Consider the following 10,000-nt stretch of genomic DNA (forward strand, 5'->3'; position numbering starts at 1 on the left):
TTGGCTTAAAGAAAAAAGATTAAGCGCTTATATAAATTAAAAATAAAGAACAAAAACTGACCCAAGTACTTTTCCGGATCACATGATCTAAGAAAATAGTTGAAACCGAGGCTAGATCAACTTTTGGTTAAATAGACATGTCTTTTGAAGTCGCTACCACTATCGTTAAATATAATATGTTTTGTTATACCACGGTTTACAAAAATTGACTTAGGTAATAATAGACTCTAAAATCTCCTGGAGTTGTTAAAAATAATGAAGAAACACAAGCAAAATAAAAGGTTGTTAATGAAATTTTTTAGTAATAATGATTAAGCACGCATGCCATACGCCTCGCACCCACAAAGCAGGACAATAAAGTGTGTGAAGCTGTCATAGCGATGTTGCTGACCTTTTTTGATGTCAGAGGTTGTTCATTATGAATTTGTACCAACTTGACAAACCGTTCACCGAGTTTACTATTTGGAAGTGCTGAAAAGCCTGCATGAAAAAGTGACATGACCTGAAACTTGTCACCAACAGTTCGTGACTCTTGCCTCACGACAGAGCACCAGCTCACAGGGCAATGTCTGTGAGGGAGTTTTGACCAGTAAACAAATAACTGTATCGGAACTCCTCCCTACTCACCTGATCTGGTTCCCCAACGACTTCTTTCTTTAGCCAAAGATAAAGGAAATATTGAAAGGAAGACATTTTGATGACATTCAGGACATCAAGAGTAATAACGATGACAGCTCTGATGACTATTCCAGAAAAAGAGTTCCAAAATTGCTTTGAAGAGTGGACTAGGTGCTGGCATTAGTGCATAGCTTCCCAACAGGAGTACTTCAAAGGTGACCATAATGATATTCAGCAATGAGGTATGTAGCACTTTTTCTAGGATGAGTTCGTGAACTTGATCAGCCTACCTTGTGTGTGTGTGTGTGTGTGTGTGTGTGAGACAGAGTGCATGCTTAAACGTGCTTTCCTGAATTCTTTTGGTAACTGGAAGCCTTAGAGTTGAACTAAGGTAAGTTACATGATAAAAAGTATTAAATATGCAGATATTTCAAACTAACAAAATACTAAAATATTAATTATAAGATAAGTCTGCGTTCATCTACTTTTATCTCCTTATTATGGGAAAGCTAAAACCTAAATTAAGGTATGTTAATAAATGTGTTTTGTACTTTATTAAAAATACGATGGCAAAACACTTGTAAATATATTTCCAGCAGAGCCTACACTTCTGAGTTACAAAGTACGTTCCTAGATATTCCAGTAGAAATGCTAATCGTTTATTTATTAGTTATCAGTAAAAACTCGGGTTCTACAGGTTACAGATTCTAATTAATATTTTTAAAGTTACATAAAGTAATATGTTCTCAAAGGAGGTATAAGAGATAAAATACATTTTTAAAGAAATCGGGGGACAGACTAGTTTGTCCTACATTTGGTAAGAAGACACACTGAGAGGGACTGGAAAAGTTATAAAAGGTTTCAGAAGAAAAATCTTGAAAACAGATCACATGTAGTTCAGCTAACTGCAATTCAGTACATAAATTTTAGTATCAGAAGAAAGGAGTGCAACATTAGAGTCGACTGTTCTCTCTCTGCGGACGTGGGACAAAGTTTTGGAACTACCGTGTTTCCCCAAAGAAGACTGGGTCTTAGGTCAATTTTTGCTCCATTGGGACTTGTTTTCAAGGGATGTCTTATTTTTCCATGTACAGCAGTAGTCTACATTTGTTCAGCTACGGTCGTGTCATCTTCTTGGGAACATCGTCAGGGCGTACTAAGCGCTTCCGTCTGGCTGAGATCTTACCTGGGGCTTATTTTGAATAGGTCTTATTTTGGAGGAAACGTGTTATTTGTTACTGAAATTACAGAGAGAGAGAGAGAAACTCTGCCTGGAAAGCAAAGGCTTTAGGTGCCATCAGAATATTCTCTATTTTATACCATCCTCATCATGGGGTCCTCGGTTACTAGAAAACCAAATCTCCACACTAGTAAGAACTGAGTGTAACGTTTACATACTTACATATAATAATTACATAAACCTCTGTATTTTGGTACTGCTGGAGTTCCTGTACCCTTCTCAGGTCAGATATGAACCCGTGTAAAGAAGAATTTTACTATTTTCACTAAAAACCGAGATAAGTTTAAAGTAAATTCATTAAGTTTAGCCCGATATTTTCCTTGACCTCACAGAGCGTTGGAGTCATCGACTTCCTGTCGCATCCCTGACGAGAAGGCTTCTATGCTAAGGAAGGCCGGGAAATTTGTTACCATGTCTTTCACAAGTGAGACAGGGAAAAGGAGGGAAAAAAGGAGCAGAAAGGCTGGAGACGAGGCCAGAGACAGGCCAGACTTTTTGGCTGCAGTTATACACGGGCTAAGGCCGAGACGACCTCAGGGCTACCCGGCATCCCCAAAGAGGCACGCCAGGCAAAGGAGCCCGCTTTGGACATAGAAGCCCAGATTCACGGAGTGAGAGTACGCTAATCTTCCAAAATAGCTGTGCTCCTGTGCAGACTAAGGGCAGGCAGAAGAGATTGTCCCCTACTCCAAAGGGGCGGGGGACCAACTCCTTCCCTGCAAATGGCTGTCATCGAGTAACGCGGGCCGAGTTTTCCCACAGCTCTCAAGAAGACCGTCATCATCACAGGGGAAGAACCACAGGTGACCTGCGATGCGGCAGGGAAGCCTGCTGATTTCCCGATGAATACAAGGGCCGCTTACCCTTTCTCAGCTGTTCGCTCTGGACTTATTGCCTCTAAAACCTGTTTGGTTGTGAAGACGAACGGAGCCCCTAGATCTGGGCTCGTACTCGGCCCGTTTCTTGCCAATGGCCCGTACCACAGAGGAAAAGTCACACGAGTCGATCGTCCTTTAGAAAGGACTCTGGAAAAGTTTTGTCAGGAGACCCGTAAGCCCTGCCTCTAACGGCTGCCTGTGAGTTTAGATTCTGACCTAAATTCTCTTTTCTCTCCATTATTAACTTAGGAGAGTTTCGGCAGGCACTCAGGAGATACGGGGACCGGCCCTCCCCAGCCCCACCCCTCGGACCCGGGGCCAAGTATTTCTAAAAGGTTAGAAAGAGGGGTCCCCGACAGGCCGTTTAACTCCTAAATAGGAGGGACCTTGTGCAGTTCTCCCGAGCACCCGAGTGCCGTCAACCTGCAGAGAGTCGTTGGCTGTGTCCCCTTCCCTCCGTAAACGTAGAATGTAAAACCGTCTCGCTAAAACCGGTAGCAAACGTGGTACTGACACAGAATCCCACGCGATGTGTGTTTATTTTCTCCCCGTTCGGGTTGTTTGAGTACTCGCAGGCCGTGAGAATTTACTTTTCTCACGGAAGTTAGACATACCGTGGATGACTCACACATCGATGTCTGGTTTTCTTTCACACAGCCGTGTGCCGTCGTAGCCGCCTCGATGTCGCATCACTTAAAAATGCTGCCTTTTCACGGTCATTTTGACTCGGGGAAGGGCAAACGTCACAGTGCCAGATCCGGTGAGTAAGGTGGCTAAGGACACGCCATAATATTTTTATCCGACAGAGATCGCCATAGCAGAAGCGATGAGCGACACGGAGCTTCTCCGTTGTGATCACAAAATACGGTGAACGCTGTTGCGTCGTGCCCTTCAAGACAAAGGCAGGTATCTTCGACGTAGGAAGCGGCACATCGAACCTTACCGTGTTTCTCCAAAAATAAGACCGGGTCTCGTGTGGATTTTTCCTGCAAAATATGCTTGGGGCTCATTTTGAGGGCCGTCTCATGAAAAATCATGCGGGGCTTATTTACGCTCGGGTCTGATTGTTGGGGAGAGGTGGTAGTAACGGTGCGTGACGAGTTTCCACTCGCTCTGTGCGGTCAGTCGTGTGTGAGCTACGGTTGACTGAAGGCGTGTTTACAGCAGGCCGTGAATCGTCCTCCGTCGTGACAACGCCCGCGTCACACATCGCTTCTGGCCTCTGGCGATTCCGTCGCAGGAACACACGACGGTGTGTCCTCCTCCGCCCTATTCGCCGGCTCTGGGACCGTACGAGTTCTGGCTTTCCCCCGAAGTCAAAACGATTCAGGATATCGAGGCAGCCACAACACGGCCACTAAAGGCACCCGTGAGAGAGGACTTCCAGAACTGCCTCATAGAGTGGCGATGACAATGGGATAAGTGTGTTTGAGGCGAGTGGGAGTATTTTGAGGGAGATGATGGCGATGAATCTTTCGGTGTCCTAATTTCCTTATATTTACCCATTCACCGTATCGTCCGATCACACCTTGTACATCGGAATCAGAGGAAGAGGCGTAAGGAGGATCACGTGAGTTCCCTCGGTGGTAGTCGAATGGGGTTGGAGAGAGAAGAGTGGAGAGATCTGTGGGATCGGATAAAAGTAAAATGGAGGACACATACTTCTTTCTTTTACACCGGTGGACGCGAGATAGTGAATCATGAATGTTTACAGCACGGAGGCGGTATTGACCCTTGAGAGGAGGTGAGGATTTCTGTGGTCTCGGGCTCCGGTGCGGCAGGTCTTGCCCGAGGGGTACAGAGAGAGGAATGACTCTGAAATTCCGAGGTCTGTCATCTTCAATGCCAAGAGACGACAGAGGGTCTCCCTGCAGGTAAACATTGACCTTTGTCCGAAAAAGTACGGGCCAGAGATGTGACCGCTGCCTACGACCCACTTTCAGTTACCACGCTTCCCGAAATAAGACCTAGCTGGACAATCAGCTCGAATGAGTATTTTGCAGTCAAGATGAGCGTAAGACCCAGTCTCACAGAAAATCCGGTATGACGTTCTATTCTATTAAAAGACAGGGTCTTATATTAATTTTGCCCCAAAAGACGCACGAGAGCTGATGGTATGGCTAGATCTCATTCTGGAGAAACACGGCAGTAATTTCTATGTGTTTACTTTTGGTGTCGATACCCTGCCGCCTGCAGGGCTGGCCCCTTCCAGACCAGTCAGGTTTAGGATGTGCCCCTCTTTTTGTCCACGAGGAGGGGATCAGATTTCACGTCAGTGAACTGCATGCTCATAAACTGTGAAAACGATCAATTGTCTGTTTTTACCACCGTGATAAAAACACACGTGCAGTCACACAGACACTCTAGTGTGTTCGGCGTTGTCTCCTACTCCTCTCTGCGCCCAAACGGATCCTCAAATGAGAGTATTTCTTTTGAAGAGGTGACCGGAGACGGAGACTAGAAAGGGGTTGTGTCTTGAAGCGAACCGGCACGGGCTTAGAAGACTCCCGAGCACGGGCGCGACAACACTGCCACCTTGTGACTGACCGCTGAAACTGCGACCCGATCGACTGGGGTGCAGGGTCGTTGAGGGGAGGGGGAGGAAGGGAGGGAGGGAGGGAGGGAGGGAGGGAGGGAGGGAGGGAGAGAGAGAGAGAGAGATGAAACGTCACGGGGAAGTGCCGGTGGTGGAAACGTCCCCTCGTAGGAGCTCGGGGAAGTGACCGATCCGAAAACAGGGGGGGTCAGAATGTTGAAAGGTGGTGTCCTGACTCGCCAAAGATCGTGACGGTCCGTGTAGGCGTGTGTAACGTTTGACCCCACAGTTTGAATGTTGCGAGCGGCTCTCCCCCCCCCCCCCCGCCCCGCCCCCGCCCCCTCCTCCCCTCCCCCTCCCCCGTCACGGGGACGATTGGAACGTGGCCTGTCTTCGGTATCGGTTTCGGCCGGCACCGTCATTTCACAATCCTGCACTACCCGCCAGACGCGAGCACTGGGGACCGTGCGTGTGTGGACGTCACCTGTCTGGCTCGTGGGCTTCTTCTGTCTGGGAGAGACCCTCCCTCCCTCCGCTGGAAAAAGATGGAATGAAAGGGGAAGAAAAGGAGGCGATGCTCCCGCGTCGCGGTCGTCCTCTGAATACGTGCCCGGTTGCCGTGTTGCGGTCGACGGCCCCCAGATTCTTCTAAGTCTTCCGGGGCCAGGAGCCGCTCGGGGAGCGCCGGGAGGCCTGAGCGCCCGGGCGTGGTTTCACTCACGTCCGAGGCGCCGGGCCTCGGCGGAGTGGCGCGGGGCGGTCTGTTTCCCGTTCCTGCCGACGCCCGGCCGGGGTGGGGATTTATTATTACTTACGGTGATGATGACGACGACGACGACGTATTCCACCCCACCCCACCCCGATTCCCGGTCAAACAGATCCGGGAAGGGGGCGTTAGAGAGTGAAAGGGAAGGGGTGAATGAGTACAGATTGGTCGTGGCACGGTAGTCACGGGGCTGTGGTCTGGCGTAAGGAATGTAGTCGACCCTATGGCGATCACCGTGGACGGTGTCACACGGGGACCGGATCGTGTGGTCGGGGCGATGGTGCGGGGACGGCGTTGGGGGCAGGGTGCGAAGGGAAGGGATAAAGAAATAGCCACGGGCGTGTCGAGCAGAGGAACACGACCGAGGATGTGGTCGTGACCGTGTACGTGGTGCGGGTGGGTACCGGTCCGGGGATCGCTTCCTGCACTGTCTAGATGTCTAACCGCTGTGCGTACACCTGAAGCTGATATGGAATGGTATTGACCGTGGACTGTCATTGAGACATTAAAAGGGGCGGGGAGACATAGAGAAGAGGAGAGGTCGAAGTTCCAGATAGGAAACAGATGCCGTAAATCGCCGTGTATAATGCGCACCGTTTGGCCCGAGTGTCTGAGGGAAGATGAGGATGCGCGTTCTACGCGGCTCGGGCCGATTCCGTACGTGGTTGAGTATTTTTCATTCTTTTATTGGCTTCTGAGTTAAAAGCGTGATCCTAGACGTCGATCACGATATCCGCATGACCGATAAGTCAATACCCTGGCGTGGGATCATCGGTTTTGTGGAACTCGGGAGGAACTGGCAGCGGCCAAGAGTTCTTGGCCTTCAAGGGTGCGTAAAGGCCTTGAGGTGTGACCGGTACGTGAAACGTCTCGAACCTCGCACCTGTTCTTGCGTTCTGTAATTACTCGTTACGTAAAATTTCTCATACTGGAACGCGTCAAAGACTGGACGCTAGAATTCCCTTGTGATGCAGAAGATGGGTACCGAAACGTAAAGACACACGGGGGAGGGATTAAAGGAAACGTCCTCCCCCTCGAAAGATTGGGCCAAAGACGTGGGTGCGCGGTCTACCGGGGGGCGTTATACAGTGCAAAATACGGTACTCCAGGAGGTGGGTCCCCGTGGACTGGCTACCACGTGTGTCCGAGACGAATACGGCGTCGCACGTGAGCTGTCTTTCGATCAAGATCTCGCGCAAAGGAAGAAAACGAAACCAAACCCAAGATTCCCCCTCCCCGCCCGCCCGGGTCCCCTTGAGCGGCCGGGGTCGCGTCGTGGCGGCCGGGAGCTCGGTGGCCGAAGCCGGCCCGCTCCGGGCGGAGAGGCCATCCGAGGTGGGCCAGGACGAGGTCCGGCGACCGTACGGCCGGCGGGGCGCCCTCGCCGGCTCGCGATCCGGATCCGTCCCGCTGACGTTCGCTCCGGTTGTCGGGCGCCACCTGGCGGCCGCTTTTATATCGTCCCTTCCCTCCGGAGCTCCGGCGACCGCGCCAAGGGAGGATCTGGCCGCTGTGCCCGGGGAGGCGTCGCGGGCGGCCGGCGTCACCGGCGGAATCGTCCCGGTGGTGCCGTGGAGACGGCGCGTCGCCCGTTCGCCGGAGATTGGAGGTGCAGGTTTCTGAGGAGTGACCGCCGCCCGTCCCCAGGCTGCCCGGTCGCGTCGACCGGCGCTCGCCCGTGCCCCTCCGCTCGCGGAGGAACGCTGAAGGGCAGGACGCGCCCGCGCGCCAGCCCGCCCGCCCGGCCCGCGGCCGGGCCTGCCCGGCGTCGGCCCTTCCGTGTCGATCGCACTTTGTTTTCTCTCCCCGCGTCCCGCTCCGGAGGCTGCCCGCCGACCCGGGGCCGCGCAGGATGGCCAGCCAGGGCCCCGCAGGCCGTCCGCGGTCCTTCCGCGGGCCTGTCGTCGGACGCCCCTCCGCGGGAATTTTCACCCAAGTCCCGATCGGGAGACGTTGACCGTACGCCGCCCGCGCGTGTGGCCGGGAGAGTCCCCGGCCCGCGTGCGTGCTCGCGGGGACGGTGTCGCCGGACGCGACTCTCCGGAGTCCCGTTCCGGCGGCGGGGACCAGGGCCGGGCCCTGCGGGAGGCACGTGGAGGGCGAGGTGGACCGGGACGGGGGCACGCGCGGGTCCCGGTCGGTCCGACTCGACTTTTCCTCCCCCGTTTTCCCGTCCCCAGAGACCGGGCGGGCGGCCGGGCCGGTGGGGGTGGGCCGTCGGAGGCCCGTTCGTCGGAGGCGCCTCGGTGGTACGTTTCCCCTCACGCCCCCTCCCCGAGTCCCAGTTCGGAGGCGCGGTGGTTCGTGGCGGCCCCTGCCCGCGCCTGCGACCGTTGCGGTGGGGAGTATCTCGTCTCCTCGCCCTCCTCGCCTGTCTTCGGGGCTCCCCTGCTTCGGGGGTCGACCAGGTGGCCCAGCCGCTCCTCCCGCTAGCGGGGATGGGGTGGTGACCGGGGTCCGGTGGCCCGAGACCCGGTTCCGAGGAGGCCGCTGAGGTCCGTGGATAGGCGCCGCCGACGGGCGCGGTGATTTTTCGCCAGAGATCGACATTTTGTGCCACCGGAGAGGTGTGGACACGCAGTCCTCTGGCGAACGGTCCCCGACGGGGGCCGGGCTCCTCGGCGCGAGCGCGTGGGGTGCCCCCCCGCGGGGCGGCCGCCCGCCGCCCGGTGCCCGGGCCCTCCCGTCTCTGGTTCGTGAGCCGCCCGCTTGGGCCTGCGCGCCGGCTCGCGCGTAATCCAGGCGTTCCCGGAGGACCCGCGGTCGACACGAAGCCCTCCGGTCTCTGGTACCCGAGGGTGGCGGGGGGTGGCAGGCGTTGCGGGGTTGTCTCGCCGCGCGCGCCCCCCTCGCCGTGCATTCACACGGGCGCGGTCCGGGTGCCTAGGTGCCCCGTTCTGCGGCTGGCAGGCGCTGCCTCCTCGCGGGGCCCTCGCCGCCAGCCGAGCCCTGCGGGAAGTGGGGTGTGCGGCGAGGCTGAAGCAGGCTCCTCTGATCGTTGTCCTCGCTGCGCTACCTTCCCCCGTGGCCTCTTTGCCCGTTGTGTTCTCCGATCGATGTGGTGACGTCGCGCTCTCCCGGGCCGGGCCTAAGCCGCGCCAGACGAGGACGGACATTCATGGCGAATGGGACCGCTCTTCTCGCTCTGCCTGCGGGCCCCTCGCCTCTCCCGCCCGCCCGATGGCGGTGTGTGGAAAGCAGGGGTGCGGACTCCGGCCCGACCCGTTCCCCCGCCTCCTGCCTCACGGCGCCGGCGGGCCAGGGGTCTCCTGACGCAGCGGACACTCTCCGCCCGGCCTCGGCCGTGTCTCGCGTTGCGGCTCTCCCCGCGGCGGGGAGGGCCGTCCGCCGTCGCGCCCTGCGCGCCTCGCCCAACCCTCTGGTGGTGCCCCTGGAGCGTTCCAGGTCGTCCCTCAGGTGCCCGAGGCCGAGTCGGTGGCGTCGCTTCCCGCTCCCGGCGGCCCCGTCAGGTCAATCCCGGTCAAGTGTGTGTGCGGGGTCGAGTCGGTAAGGTCGAAGGAGGAAGGAGGCATTCTCCCTCTCCCCGCTCGCGGGGAGGCGGCAGTGCCTCGTCGTGGGCCCCTTGCTCGCGTCTGGCGTTCGGGGCCCGACTCGGACGGGCGCCGTGCCGCGTCTCACCCGTCCCCACGCTGCTGGGGGCAGGTGCCGTGCGGGCGGTCGTGGCGGCCCAGGGCCGGTGAATTTCCGGCCGCTGGCTGTCTGTGAAGGGGTGTGCGGCGCGCTCACGCTACTCGTGGACGACGGCGTCTTTCGCCCTCGTGTCGTTGTGCGCGCTGTGCTCCCGCCTGAGGCCTCCGTTCGCGGAGGCCGTCGTCCCTCTCCCTCTTACCCGTACCGCAGACCCCCAACCCCAGGCGCCGGCGTCCGAGCGCTCTGGCCCGTGCCCGACGGGGCGTGTCCCGGGTCGGGGGCGATGCCCCCCTCGGTGAGAAAGCCTTCTC

The sequence above is a fragment of the Rhinolophus sinicus genome, linkage group LG15 (assembly GCF_036562045.2).
Source record: "Rhinolophus sinicus isolate RSC01 linkage group LG15, ASM3656204v1, whole genome shotgun sequence".
Taxonomy (NCBI): Eukaryota; Metazoa; Chordata; class Mammalia; order Chiroptera; family Rhinolophidae; genus Rhinolophus; species Rhinolophus sinicus.